This window comes from Geotrypetes seraphini, chromosome 4 (genome assembly GCF_902459505.1).
Source record: "Geotrypetes seraphini chromosome 4, aGeoSer1.1, whole genome shotgun sequence".
Taxonomy (NCBI): domain Eukaryota; kingdom Metazoa; phylum Chordata; class Amphibia; order Gymnophiona; family Dermophiidae; genus Geotrypetes; species Geotrypetes seraphini.
The window spans coordinates 92,166,880-92,182,301 of record NC_047087.1 but is presented as its reverse complement, the minus strand read 5'-3'; positions in this window follow the sequence as shown (position 1 = coordinate 92,182,301).

Genomic DNA, 15,422 nt, shown 5'->3' with positions numbered 1-15,422 from the left:
CCGGATGATGAATTGGGCATCGGGGGGGGGGCATCAGGCTTTCAGGGTGGGGACAGAACTTGAAGGGGGAGAGGAGAGTCAGGGTGGCCGAAAGTAGAGTCGGGGTGGCCAGAGGGGAGTCGGGGCAGTGAATGGAAAGTCGGGGCGGGTGAAAGGAGAGTCGGGGCAGCCAGAGGAGAGTCGGGGTGGCATGCGCGGTATACCCGTGAGCACGGTATATAAAAATTTCTTTACATAAATTTGTGTTTCCCGCGCGCTATACCTGTGTGCACGTTTTACACGGGTGCGCGTTATCTACATGAAAATACGGTAATGATTTTAAAACCAATAAAAGGAGATATTGGAAAGGAGTTGGGGGAAGGTGCCAAATATTGTAGTGCAGCAAGGTTGTATTCCACGTATCAGCAAAGATGGAAAGAAGAGGAAACAAGAGCCGGCGTGGTTAAAAGGTGAAGTGCAAGAGGTTATTAGAGCCATAAAAACATCCTTTAAAGAATAGAAAAAGGATCCAAAAATAAGAAGAAACACAAGCATTGGCAAGTTAGATGCAAAGCATAGATAAAGACAGGTAAGAAAGAATATGAAGAGAAACTTGCAAAAGAGGCAAAAACTCATAGCATTTTTTTTTAGGTACATCAGAAACAGAAAACCTGATCAACAAGCAAAAGGGGCGCTCAGGGAGGATAAGGCCATAGCGGAAAGACTGAATTAATTCTTTGCTTCAGTGTTTACGGAAGAAAATGTAAGAGATCTACCTGAACAGGAAATGATTTTCCATGGGTGATGATGCAGAGGAACTGAAAGAAATCTCGGTGATAAATCGCCAGGAACGGATGGTACACAGCCCAGGGTATTAAAAGAAATCAAACATGAAATTGTTGATCTGCTGTTAGTGATCTGTAACCTGTCGCTAAAATCTTCTGTAGTACCTGAAGATTGGAGGGTGGCCAATGTTACGCCAATTTTTTAAGAGTTTCAAGGGAGATACGGGATATTAAAGATCGGTAAGCCTCACTTCAGTGCCAGTCAGAATAGTAGAAACAATTATAAAAAATTAAATTGTGGAACACAAAGACAAACATGAGATGGAGTCAGCATGGGTTCAGCCGAAGGAGATCATGCCTCAACGATTTGTTTGACTTCTTTGAAGGTGTGAATAAGCGTGGATAAAGGTGAGCTGGTTGATATAGTGTATCTAGATTTTCAGAAAGCTTTTGATAAAGTTCCTCTCGAGAGGTTCCTGAGAAAATTAAAGTGCCATGGGATAGGTGACAAAGTTCAGTTGTGGATTAGGAATTGGTTATCGGATAGAAAACAGAGGGTAGGGTTAAATGGTCATTTTTCTCAATGGAGGAGAGTAAACAGTGGAATGTCGCAGGGGTCTGTACTGGGACCGGTAGTATTTAACTTATTTATAAATGATCTAGAAATTGGAACGACGAGTGAGGTGATTAAATTTGCAGATGACACTAAACTGTTCAAATTTGTTAAAACGCATGCGGATTGTGAACAATTACAGGCGGACCTTAGAAAATTGGAAGACTGGGTGTCCAATTGGCAGATGAAATCTAATGTGGACAAATGCAAAGTGATGCACATTAGGAAGAATAGCCTGAATCACAGTTACCGGATGCTAGAGTCCACCTTGGGGGTTACTGCCCAAGAAAGGGATCTGGGTGTCATCGTAGAAAATACGGTGAAACCTTCCGCCCAATGTGCAGCAGCGGCCATAAAAACAAACAGGATGCTAGGAATTATTGAAAAAGAGATGGTTAACAAGACTAAGAATGTTATAATGCCCCTGTATCACTCCATGGTGCAACCTCATCTGGAGTATTACGTTCAATTCTGGTCTCCTTATCTCAAGAAAAATATAGGCCCTCTTTTACTAAGATGCGCTAACCGATTAGCGCACGCTAAACACTAATGTGTGCATGTTAGTCTATGGACGCATTAGCGTTTAGCGCGCGCTAATTCGATTAGCCCGCGCTAATCGGTTAGCGCAACTTAATAAAAGAGGGGGCTAGTAGTGCTAGTAAAGGTTCAACGAAGACCAACCAAGATGGTAAAGGAGAATGGAACGCCTCTCGTATGAGGAAAGACTAAAATGGTTAGGATTTTTCAGCTTGGAAAAGAGACGGCTGAGGGGAGATATAATTGAAGTCTACAAAATCCTGAGTGGAGTAGAACGGGTACAAGTGGATCAATTTTTCACTCCGTCAAAAATTACAAAGATTAGGGGACACTTGATAAGTTACAGGGAAATACTTTTTAAAACCAATAGGAGGAAATTTTTTTTCACTCAGAGAATAGTTAAGCTCTGGAACGCATTGTCAGAGGATGTGGTAAGAGCAGATAGTGTAGCTGGTTTTAAGAAAGGTTTGGACAAGTTCCTGGAGGTAAAGTCCATAGTCTGTTATTGAGAAAGACAAGGGGGAAACCACTGCTTGGCAAACAATGAAAGAGGAACCAACAAAGTCTGCAGTCAGGGATACGAAGACAAACCAAAGCAAGGAAAACTGCAGACGGGCGTACAATGGTGCAGGCAAAGTTTATTATGACAATAGATAAAATACGGTTAAAAACAACACCTAAAGGCAAACAAACCATAGAACCCGACATGGTCCATGTTTCAGAAAACACGCCTTCATCAGGGGTCCTAATAAACCAAAGTAAAACAAAATAAAATTATACCAATACATATGTATGTAAATGCATAAGCTTATATAAAAAATGAGAATAAAAAGAGGTGTACAAATTCAAATCAGAATAATGAAATACAAAACTTAGAACCATAAAGGACAAAAGTTACAAGTTAAAATTTAAAAATTAAAAGCGAAAGACATCCAAAGCAAAGAGAAGAAAAGATAAAGATAGCCAGTTTTTCATGCAAGTGTATATCATCACCAAAAATAGTTTAACAAATGATGGTGTTGAAGCAAACCAGAAAAAGGACTGCTAAAAAAAGGAGTGAATGTGGAATAATATATCATAAAGGAATACCACCATAAGTGAAACCAATAGATAAAAAGGAAAGCTGAAAATAAAAAGAATAATTAAAAATATATAAAGTATATATATAATAATGGAGGAAAATCCATAAACTGTTATTCAGAAAGACATGGGGGAAACCACTGCTTGCCCTGTATTGGTAGCATGGAATATTGCTACTCCTTGGGTTTTCGCCAGGTACTAGTGACCTGGATTGGCCACCATGAGAATGGGCTATTGAGCTTGATGGATCATTGGTCTGATCCAGAAAAGCTATTCTTACTACTATGCATTTGGTTCAAACAGCGCAAAATATGGTAGAGGAGGCTCCGTTAGCAGAAAAAGTGTGTTAAAGAGTACCTGGCCCATAGTGCCAGCTCTATGGATGCTCTGGTTGCTTGAGCACCCCCAATATTGAGCAAACTCTATTACTCTGATGAACGGCATTCACTTGTATTGAGTATTTCACCTTCAATCATTTTGAAAAGTTGGCTTCTATGGCCTGGCCCATCCTGCTAGCAACTGGTTTCAGGTTGAAGAATGCAAGGAAGGAAGCAGCGAGGTGGGGGGGGGAAGAGGGGGGGAAGAGGAGAAAAAAGTGACTGATGGCTGCAATGAGCTGCATGCAGGGGAACTGCTTGGTATGTAAAAGAACCAGGGTTCAGACCAATGGACTTGACACTCAACTCTCCCTCAAGAATGATCCTGTAAAACACATCACGGGATATCATATATCATCAGCTGGAATACAGCTTCCCTCCACTGCCCAGCATATTATAAAATGATGCATAATTATAATGATGCATATTATAAAATGATGCATAATCCTGCAAAAGACACACTCAAAGCCCATAACAAACTTTCTACTGTATAATGGTACTCGGGAGAGGATTAACCCTTTAGTGAACCCTAGACAAACAAATGCTTTGGGTCCGCACAATATTAATAATGTTTAAATTCCCACAGACATGTTAACACCAGAACATTGTTCTCTCTATAGCAAGTGACATCAGAGGGAGAGCCGCCGGGTTCGCGAGGAGTTGTTACTCGTGGAGGTGAACAACTAAAAGTATGGGGAAAGGAAAGGGGGTGCACGTGTCAGGGGGGAGGTGGGATGGAGATGAGGGTGGGAGGAGCACCTCCACCCCGGACGCCTCTCAACCTCGTTATGCCACTGGGTTAAATGGCCATTTTTCTCAATGGAAGAGGGTGAATGGTGAGTGGTATGCTTTCTGGTAGTTTGATTCATTTGGACATAAGAAATTGATATTGCATGTATGGGCTCTTTTTGTGTACCATTATATGAAGTGTCATTCACCAAATAACAAATATATCATTATATCTTATATGAGGTGGTGCAAGCAAAACTTCACACAGAACTCAAGGTGTGGACATAGAGGCGTAATGATATTAGTTTCAATCTCCATCCCTTGAAGGATAATCCTTAAAATTGCTGATGCTTTGAATAAACCACATGAGCTATTTAAAAAATATATATATATCGACAGTTTGACTCCTGAGGAAGGCACTAAAGTGCTGAAACACAAGCTAGGGTGAGTCTGATATTTGTTGTTGTGCAATAAAGTCCTAGTTGAAGCATCTCTTTCATCTCGACTTTTGTTGACTGAGTGTGATATTTCGTACAGGTGTCTCTCCATTTTGTGTTTTTGTTTTTTTGGTGTGCTGAACAGTAGAGTGCAGCAGGGATCTGTACTGGTACATATATATAAATGATCTGGAAATCAGAATGACAAGTGAGGTGATTAAATTTGCAGATGACATGAAGCTATTCAAAGTTGTTAAAACACATGCAGACAGTGAAAAATTGCAGGAAGAACTTAGGAAATTGTAAGATCGGGCAGCCAAATGGCAGATGAAATGTAATGTGAACAATGCAAAGTGATGTACATTGGGATGAATAATCCAAATCCTAATTACCGGATCCTAGGGCCTACCTTAGGAGTCAGCACCCAAGAGAATAATCTAGGTGTCATTGTAAACAATATGCTGAAATCTTCCGCCCAGTGTGCAGTGGTGGCCAAAAATGCAAACTGAGTGTTAGGAATTATTAGGAAAGGAATGGTAAATAAGACCAAAAATATTATAATGCCTCTGTATCGATCCATGATGCAACCTCACCTTCAGTACTGCATTCAATTCTGGTCACCGCATCTCAAAAAAGATGTGGAGGGGCATAATCAAAAGAAACGTCTAAGTCCGTTTTTGGCCTAAGTTGCTAGCCGCCCAAAGTTGGCTAAGGAAAATGTCCATTCCCGAAAAATAAGTCTAAAATATTTCCCCCCTCCCCACGAAAATCGTCTAGTTGGACGACCAGCCGTTTGATTGTCCAGACCGCTAAGTCATGTATCGTTATACCTCATTCTCATCCCAAAAATCGTCTAAGTCAAAACGCCCAGAACAAGACCTTTTGGATGTGTAGGGGTCAGCAAAGTGATGGACTGGACACCCAAACATTGCACCAGAGTAGTGGGGTACCTTACAGGGCACTGCTGTGAACTTCACTAAAGGGTACCACATAAACATCTACACCACTACTCCCTTATAGGTCATGGTGAGCCCCCCAAAACACCCCCAGAACCTACTAGACCCACCTGTCTACCACCCCAATAGCCCTTATGGTTGCAGGTGCCACTTATGTAGTACAAAAGGGTTTGGGGGGTATTGAGGGGTGCACATGTTTCACCATGAATACAGTAATTAGAGTGGCTTATGGGCCTGAGTCCTCCTCTCCATGGTTCACTAACCCTCCCCCAAGACCACTTAAGCCACTTCTGTGCAGCTCTAGTAGGCTTTCCTGTCACAGGCTGCCAGGTGCTGATGTTATGATTTTTATGATATTGTGTGTGTGGGGGGGGGGGGGGGGGGTGTAAGTGATCACTGGGGCAATGTGTGCGGGTCTGTACTTTGTCCCTGCAGTGCTTATTTGGTCACTTTGGATATCTTTTTGCCACTTAGACCTGTTTTTACATGGCCTAAGTCACAACGTACAACTTCCGTCCGGGCAGCCTTGTTAAAGTTTCAGTTATACTTGCAGTACAACTAAGTTTAGATCAGCCCACGTCCCGCCCAAGTCCCGCCCTCACCACTCCTCCTAAAATGCCCCTTTTAGCTTTGGTCGAACAGCAGCACTGACAAGGCCTAAGTTGTTTTTAGGTACGTCTAAAACCCATTTCGATTATTGGCACTTGGACAACTTGTCTTTTAGATCATCCAAGTACCGATTTAGACGGATTTTTAGACGTATTTATTTTTTGATTATGAGCCCCCTAGTGGAATTATAAAAGGTTCAAAGAAAAACAACCAAAATGATAAAGAGATTTAAACTCCACTCATATGAGGAAAAGCTAGAGGTTAAGGCTCTTCAGCTTAGGGGGGATATGATTATGGTCTACAAAGTGTAAAATTGATTTTTTTACTCTTTCAAAAATTTCAAAGATTAGGAAACACTCAATGATTTTACATGGAAATACCTTTAAAACAAATGTGAAGAAATATTTTTTTCACTCAACGAATAGTTAAGTTCTGGAACTGGTTGCCAAAGGATGTGGTAACAACAGTTAGCATAGCTGGGTTTAAAAAAGGTTTGACTATGTTCCTGGATGAAAAGGCCATAGTCTGCATTGAGACAAACACAAGAGAAGACTTCTTAACCTGGGATCAGTAGCAGGGAAAGTTGCTACTGTATGGGTTTCTGCCAGCTACTGTGACCTGGATTGGCCACTGTTGTAAACAACAAACTGGGCTAGATAGACCATTTATCTGATCCAGTATGGCTATTCTTATTTTCTTATGTTCTTAAGTTGCTCTGTTGGTATGGTGCCATCATTAGCCTAATGGACAGGAGCTATAGCTCTCTTTCCTTTCACCCCTTCTATGTCACTGGTCAAAGTTGACGTCACACAGAGCAGCTAGAATCCTTATACCAGTACTACCTTCATAGCATTCAAAAATGGGTGGTCCTCTTTAAGAAATTTCACTGTAATATCATCAAATAATAAGAGACTATACATCAAATTAAAATGTCCATTCTCAAAAATTACGTCAAAAATATATTTTTTAAAAATCGTCTATCTGTACGTCCAGGCGTTTGATCGTCCAGATCACTACGTCTATCTTTAAATCATATTCTTGACCAAAATTTGTCTAAGTCTGAAACGTCCACCCAGACATGGCAACAGAGCAGTGGATTACCACATAAACATCTCACCACAACTCCCTTGCAGTTCATGGTGAGCCCCCCCAAAATCTACTATACCCACCTGTTCACAACCCTAATAGTTCTTATGGCTGCAGGTGGCACCTATATGGCAGTACAGTAGGGTTTATGGTGGGCTCACATTTTCCACCATGAATGTAGTAGTTAGAGTGGCTTATGGGCCTTGTTTCTCCTCTCTATGGTTCACTAGCCCACCACCCGACTACTTAAGAAACCTCTGTACAGCTCTACTAGGCTTTCCTATAGCAGGTGCTGATGTTCCGGAGACAGGTATGTACGTTTTTATTCCAATTTTTATGGCGGTGTGAGGGGTCAGTGATCACTGGTGGAGTTTGTGGGAATCTGTACTTTGTGTCTGCAGTGGTTAGCTGGTCACTTTGGATACCTTCTGGGCACTTAGACCTGATTGTAGATCGCCTAAGTCACAACATATTAGTTCCGTCCAGGCAGCCTCATAAAACTTTTGATTATCCCTGCAGGATGAATCAAGTCTAGTTAAGCCCATGTCCCGCCCAAATCCCACTCTCATCACTCCTCCAAAAATTCCCCTTTCAGCTCTGGGTATACAGCAGCATTCAGAGACCTAAAATGTCCCTGGATATGCCTACAAAGCCATTTCAATTATCAGCACTTGGATGACCTGTCTTTTAGGTCTTGGGTGAGTTTTAGACGTATTTCTGTTTCGATTATGAGCCCCATAATATTTAAAAAGTGATTGGAGATAGAGAGTTGGGGGGGAGGGGTTGGAAGGGATCCTAAGGGATCTGAAATAAGGGGGGGGAAGGGCTATTTTTATTTTTACCATTTTCCAGCCCCTTTAAAAAGCATCCTCAAGAGCATTGATGTCTCTGTTAGGCTGATGCTCCTGGAGAAATGTCAAGAGTTGTTAATTTTCAATAATAAGGCAGCTTGCAAAGTTCTGTAGTAATGAATGCTTTGTAGCTATTAAACACACTTTGGCCTCAGAAGTCAGCTGTGATTTGGGTTACTTCTAAGTACTGTCACACATGTCGTCCAGTAGAGGGCATTATTAAGTTTAATTCTCTACCAAAATATTTCAAAAAGTTCATAAAACAATCAAACTTTTTTAACCTTGACAATAGCTTATAAGTCACTTCAGTCTTAACTACTAATCTATATTCTGACAAAAAGTCTCTTTATTATTTAAAAGAATACATCACAAGCAAAACTAGTAAAGCTTACTGGTTAACTCTTCTCATTGTTTGAACTCCTGTATGTCCATTGGTATCTGATTATTTCTACAGTGCCCTAGGAGCCAAATTTTCAAAATGATTGGGGGTGCTCAACTCAATACAATTTACAAAGTTCATATAAAGGAAATTAAAGCAAAGTGGGTTGTTAACACAACTGGCCAGGCTGTCCTTAAATGAAAAGCACAGCAGGTGGTGCTACCCAAGAAGGACTTATGAGTAAAAGAAATGCTAGGGGTAGCATTGCAAATCTCACCAGTCTCTCATCCTCCTGAACCCCAATTTATTGCCAGAATTTACCATTCTATGCCTACACCATCTATACCACACTCATGCTATACTGTCCAGTCTACCCTGGTCCATCTATACAACCTATATTATCCCCCTCCCAGCCAGTCCTCAATAGCTCCTCTTCCCTAACAAACCTATGCACACCATATACTTTCTTTTTTCTTAGACCATCTCCACTTCTTTTTTCCTCCTCTCATCTTCTTATTCTTTTTTTCTCTCACTTCAATGCAGTTTGACTTTTGTTTTGAGATAGGATGCTCAATATCATCCCCCACCGTATCTATTTCAACCCCCCAATCTATACTCCACTGCTCTCTACTTCCTTTTAACTTTACCTACTTTGCCCCATACTAATTCCCCCATTGGGTTCCCTCTCACTCTACCTTGGTCAATGCCCCTCCCCTGCAGTCTAAGCACACCAATCCATAGGCTCCAGCTCTATGGGTGCCTGAGCACTCCCAATATTTTTCCTTGTAAGTCTGTAGATATGAGGCAGCATATCATGTTACAGAGCTACAGGAAAACACTGGTAGGAAGTGCTTCTGTATCTTAGTTACTGCTCCCACCTCCCCTGCAACCTATCCAATAAAATATAGGGGAGAAGGGAGCAGTGGTGTACCAAGGGCAGAGCGGGGAGTGGTCTGCCCCAGGTGCAGGATGCTCAGAGGTGCTGAAGTGGGAACAGGCTTGCAGTCTGCATATGCATGGCCATTGGCTCCACCGTCCCCGCTCCCTCTGACATCAACTTCCTGTTCAGAGCCAATGAACATGTACAAGAAGGAGAGGAGGGGGTGCTCTGCTCTGGGTTCCTGCCTAACCAGGTATGCCATTGGAAAGTAGTTACTGTAGCCAATGAGGAAGGCAAGTGTAATAGACTGACATTAACAAAAGGAACAGGTAACTTTATTGGCAAACAAACAAAAAAAAAAGACAGAGAGGTACTGGGGAAGGAATAAAGGGGCATGGAAGGAGTGAAGGGAATGGAAAGGAGTCACTGGTTAGGAGAGACAATACTGCTCTAAAATACTGAAGAGGCATAAAGGGACTACGAGAAGAAGGGATAGGAAATTATAGTGGAGCTGGGGGGGGGAGTAGAAACAAAATGTGAGGGTGAGAGGAATTTGGGAAGAAAGCATGGGCTATGGGAGGAAGGCTGCTAGCAAAATACTGGATTGGGAGTAATTTGTGTGGAGTAGCCTGGTCTCTTTTGAACCCCAAATCTCTTAATATTCTTATCTATTCGTTGGTTATTTCCCATTTAGATTATTGTAATTCACTCTATCAGGGACTCACACAGAAGGAAATCTGGGTCTATTCATGTTTATTGATTAGTATATATCAATCAGGTTGTCCCCCTGAATTGCAAAATGTTTTTAGATTTGTACATCGCTTTGCATTACGATTTAGCAATTCATCAAACTTTTAATAAAACTTGAAACTTGAAAACGTCAGATAATACAGAACACGGCAGTACAAATCTCTATATATAAAATCGGAGGTATGTATGTGTGTAGGTATGTATGTGTGTGTGTATGTGCCGCGATCACGCAAAAACGGCTTGACCGATTTGAACGAAACTTGGTATGCAGATCCCTCACTACCTGGGGTGATATGTTCTAGGGGTCTCGCGGCCCACCTGCACACGTGGGCGGAGCTACAAACAGAAAATCAGATTTCACCCATTCATGTCAATGGAAAAAATGTAAAAAGCTGCCATTCTCACTGTAATTCCAACTATAAAACACTTTCTATGACACTATAACCACTAGGGACATTGTTTCTATTCTACCACGGACACCATACATATAGAGTTTGTATGTTCTAACTGTGTTTGTAACTGTTTCCTTCATGCACCCCAGTTCATAATGTTATTACATTACATGAGTACTTACATATGCTGAACTAGGAACACAGGTTCCATTCTGAACCGGGAAAAAACTGCATGGAGTTTCTTTTCAACCTGAGTTTCCACATATTGAGTTGTTTAAATCAATACTGAAACTTTTGGATGCCACTTATTCCAACAGATCTTCCTTTTCAATTTAAGAGATTGCAAATTCCAGTGAGACTTGCATTCTCTATCACAATCAACAAATCACAGGGACAGACTATTACATACTGTGGAGTGGATTTAAGATCCCCCTGTTTTTCCCATGGACAACTCTATGTTGCTTGCTCAAGGGTGGGTTCACCCAAGAATTTATATGTTCTTGCTCCTGGAGGTGAAACTAAAAATGTTGTTTATAATCAAGTTTTGTGTTAGTTGTATTGTATTCATTTTGTCAAATATTTCACATTATAATTTGAATATTGTACTTTTTATAAAGCTGTAAAAAAATAATTTCATTCACCACTATAAAGTATCTTTATTTGAATCCATTTACAGTGTTATTGCTATAATTAAATACCCGTGCAACGCCGGGGCATCAGCTAGTTATCTATAAAGCAAAAAAATATCATGTCACTCCTCTCTTGAAAAAAAAACATTGGTGGCCAATCACCCACCAGATTACATTCAAATTACTTTCTCTCCCTTTTAAGGCAAGACCATTCACCAGCTTTTATAGATAGATTGTTAGTTCCGTACATGACCTCTAGATTACTCCGATCGATACCTTGGGGCTGGCGCTTAGAGCCGTAGGGTTGTCTTGGCCGCGTGTACAGCGGCGCAACCCCTCTCTGAGGTACAGCTTCCCCACCATGGCCTATCCGCACTCTGTACATGCCAGCCGCACCAGGGACCGGGCCGCGTGTGCGAACCCGCCTTCCAGATGCCTGTGGCTGTGGTGCTCCTGGCGGCCTACCTGCCCTGAGGTCAGAGTCCCCTCGCGCTGTGTGTGGCCCAGTCGGAGAGTGCACGCCGGTATCCGGTCGGGCCTCCGCAGCCATCGAGTGCACAGTGGTGTCAGAGTGCCTGAAGCCGAGGACGCCTGAGGCCGCCCTAACGCTTCTAGCTCCGCGGGAGCGATCCAGGAAGGTAAGAGGCAAACAAGATCATTTCTGTAGAGGGTGAGCGGGAGGGAAGCCGCGTACGCCTCGTGTGATGCCGGATCAAGAGGGGCGACCTCCCCTCCACTCACCCCTAATCTATCCTGCCCCCTCCCCCTCCCCCTACTCCTAGCCAATTGGCCCCAAGGCTTCAGCCGATTTGTCTTCGCTCCTCCCTATGTGGCTCGGAGCTTGTTTTTTACTCCGATTGATACAACAAAATCTTCTTGCAATTCCTTCTATTCATCAGATAGTCTATGATGCAACTCGCAAAACAATCCTCTCGGTCATAGCTCCTACACTGTGGAATTCCCTCCCTACGAATATGAGGTAAGAGACTAATGCTTCCAAATTTAAAGCTTGCTTTAAAACCTTTCTTTTTAAAAATGCCTTTGGGGTATAGACCTGGACCCTGTTTTCAGTTTAATCATACTCCCTATTGTTTTTTCCCTCCCCCTTCAGTTTTTTTATTTTATGAAATGATGTAACCCTTGCTGTTTTCCTTTTGTATCCTATGTTGTCTCCCTCATTAGTTTAATTGTCCATGTTAGTCTCCCTGACTTAAAATATTTATAGTTATGCTTTTAACCAATTAGGATGTATTTTAAGCCGTATATCAAACCGTAATAAACTTGAAACTTGGTAAAAGAAGGAACCGTGCCTGACACCTGCTCAGAAGAGCATATCACCAGAGCACAGCTCTCTTCCTCCTACCTGCAGCCACTGTTCTCCCCTTCTGCTCAGCTGATGGTGGCTCCAGAACTGCCATCAGTCGAGAGCTAGAAGAGGAGAGAGCAGCAGATGCTGGCTCAGCTGATTCGTGGCTTTCCCTGCCAGCTCCAGAGCCACGATCAGCTGATTGAGTTTTCCCCTGCTGGCTCTGGGAGCAACGATCAGCTGATCAGGGAATGCCCTCCCAAACTACCCAAAACTTACTGTACCTACCTGTACACCATAACAATAGCCCTTATGCTTGCAGGTATCATCTTTATGTAGGTATAGTAAGTTTTGGGTGGGTTTTGAAGGGCTCACCATCAATGCTCCCTGTACGGATTAACCAGGTGCATGCATATTTTTTCTCAAGTGAATGACAAGTTCTAAAAATGTATTTTTATGTGAATAACAAGTTCTAAAAACCAACAATTTTTGCAGATGTGCAAATATTTCTGTGAGCAATTATGTAAAATCTGTGAGCGACACTCCTAGAATGTATGAGCTCAGCTTAGAGGGAACATAGCTCACTATTCAATATAAGTGGGTTATGGTGAGATGTGTTCCTTAGTCAGAAATTTGGCAGCTAAAATTTAATACTAAGAAATGCAAGGTCATGCATTTGGGCTGCAAATACCCGAAGGAATGGTACAGTTTAGGGGGTGAAGAACTTATATGCATGACAGAAGAGCGGGGCTTGGGTGTGATTGTATGTGATGATTTTAAGGTGGCCAAACAGGTTGAAAAGGTGACAGCAAAAGTTAAAAGGATGCTAGTGTGCATAGGGAGAGGTATGACCAGTAGGAAAAAGAAGTGTACAATTCTGGAGGCCGCACTTTCAAAAAGATATAAAAAGGATGGAGTCGGTCCAGAGGAAAGCTACTAAAATGGTATGTGGTCTTCGTCATAAGGCGTATAGGGACAGACTTAAAGATCTCAGTCTGTATACTTTGGAGGAGGGGAGAGGGGAGATATAATAGAGGCGTTTAAATACCTATGTAGCATAAATGTGCACGAGACGATTGAAAGGAAGCTCTGGAATGAGAGGGCATAGGGTGAAGTTAAGGGGTGATAGGATCAGGAATAATATAAGGAAATACTTTTTTACAGAAAGGGTGGTAGATGTGTGGAACAGTCTCCTGGAGGAAGTAGTGGAGACAGAGACTGTGTCTGAATTCAAGAAGGTGTGGGATAGGCTTGTGAAATCTGTTAGAGAGAGGAAGAGATAATGGTTACCGTGGATGGGCAGACTGGATGGGCCATTTGTCCTTTATCTGCCATCATGTTTCTATGTTTCTTTTTATGTGACATTCACTGCAGTACCCCCCAAAGTGCCCCTCTGCTCTGATGAGCTGTCTGTGTGGCCATCTGAAGCTGTAATACAGGTTGTTATGTACTGTTTCTTTCACATCTTTGGGTGGTGGGAAGGGGTCAGTGACCACTGGGAAAGTAAGGAGAGGTTATGCCTTAATCCCTCCAGTGGTCATCTGGTCAGTTTTGGCACCTTTTTGGCTCTTATTTGTTTTTTAAAACAGTTCTAGCCCCAAATGTCTAAATCTGGGGTGTCCAACCTTTTGGCTTCCCTGGGCCTTGGCCGAAAAAAAATTTTCTGGAGCCACACAAACGCGCAAACACTGCAGCAAGACAGAGGAGGGAGCCGGCAAGATGGTAAACACCTGGGGGCTGCAGAGGAAAACACTGAATCGCCCTCGACTGGGGCTGCACAAAATACTTCACGGGGCCACATGTGGCCCTCGGGCCGCAGGTTGGACACCCCTGGTCTAAATGGTGTCCTGGATGTTTTATTAAATGTTCGATTATCACTGCAAAATGTCCAAGTCCTAAGCCTGCTCAAAACATGTCTTTCAACACACACCCTTGGAATTTAGAAGAACAGCCTAGAAAATGTCTAAAATATGACTTTGAAAACAGTAATTTGGACATTTGAAGCAAGAAAAATGTCCAAATGTCACTTTATGACATTTCGTGGACATTGTTGTCTTGAAAATGAACCACATAGGCACACAGAGAAGAAATAAGACAACTGGGTTAAAACCAAGAATATTTGGAAGGATTTACTTGTGGAATGGTACTTGTTATTTACGAGGGGGTGCTGAAATGTTCTCAGACCAACTAACCAACTTCCTAAATTCTGAGCATTATTTTGCCATGTCAGTCGAAAAGAGTGTTATCTTATTTCATTAAGTGCCAATGTACAGAAACAAAATTCTATGTTTTTGACATTGTTTCAGATCATCGATTGAACCATATCAACGTCATTCTCTCCTTGGTTAGGCTGAGAACTTTTCTATGCACTAAGGCCCAGATTCTCTAAAAGTGCGTCCCGATTTTAGGCAGCTGTAGGCGTCCTACAGCTGTCTAATCAACCAATCGGGATGCACGTTTTTTTAAAAAAAAAAATGTTCCCCAGGCAGGCCGCCTATATTGAAGGCGAGGCCCTGATTCTGTATAGGACGCCCGGGAGAGGCGTCCTATTCAGAATCGGCCTAAACTAAACCCCGATTCTGTAACCGGCGTCCATGTTACAGACGCGGGTTAGAGAATCGGGTTAGATTAGACACGGCCCGTTACACTTATCGCGGCAAGGGATCTCTCTGCCGCTATAAGTATAGCGGGCCGCGGCCTGTCCGATCGGATGCCCCCCCCCCCCCCGACACTACCGACCGACCGCCCCCCCCCCGACACTACCAACCGCCCCCCCCCCCGACATTACCGATCTCCCTCCCACCCCGACACTACTGATGCTGGCAGGAGAGTGTCCAATCCCTCCTGCCCGAAGACGGCACATCCCCCCCCTCCTGCCCGAAGACTGCACACCACCCCCCGGCGCTAACAACCCCCAAACTAACCTGTTCTTCGGGCCAGACGGTTCTTTCCCGTCTAGCCGGTAAGCCCGCCTCGTCGAAATGAGGCGGGCTCGCCCCTTCCCGGCCCATCCCGCCGGCGGGATGGGCCGGGAAGGGACGAGGCGG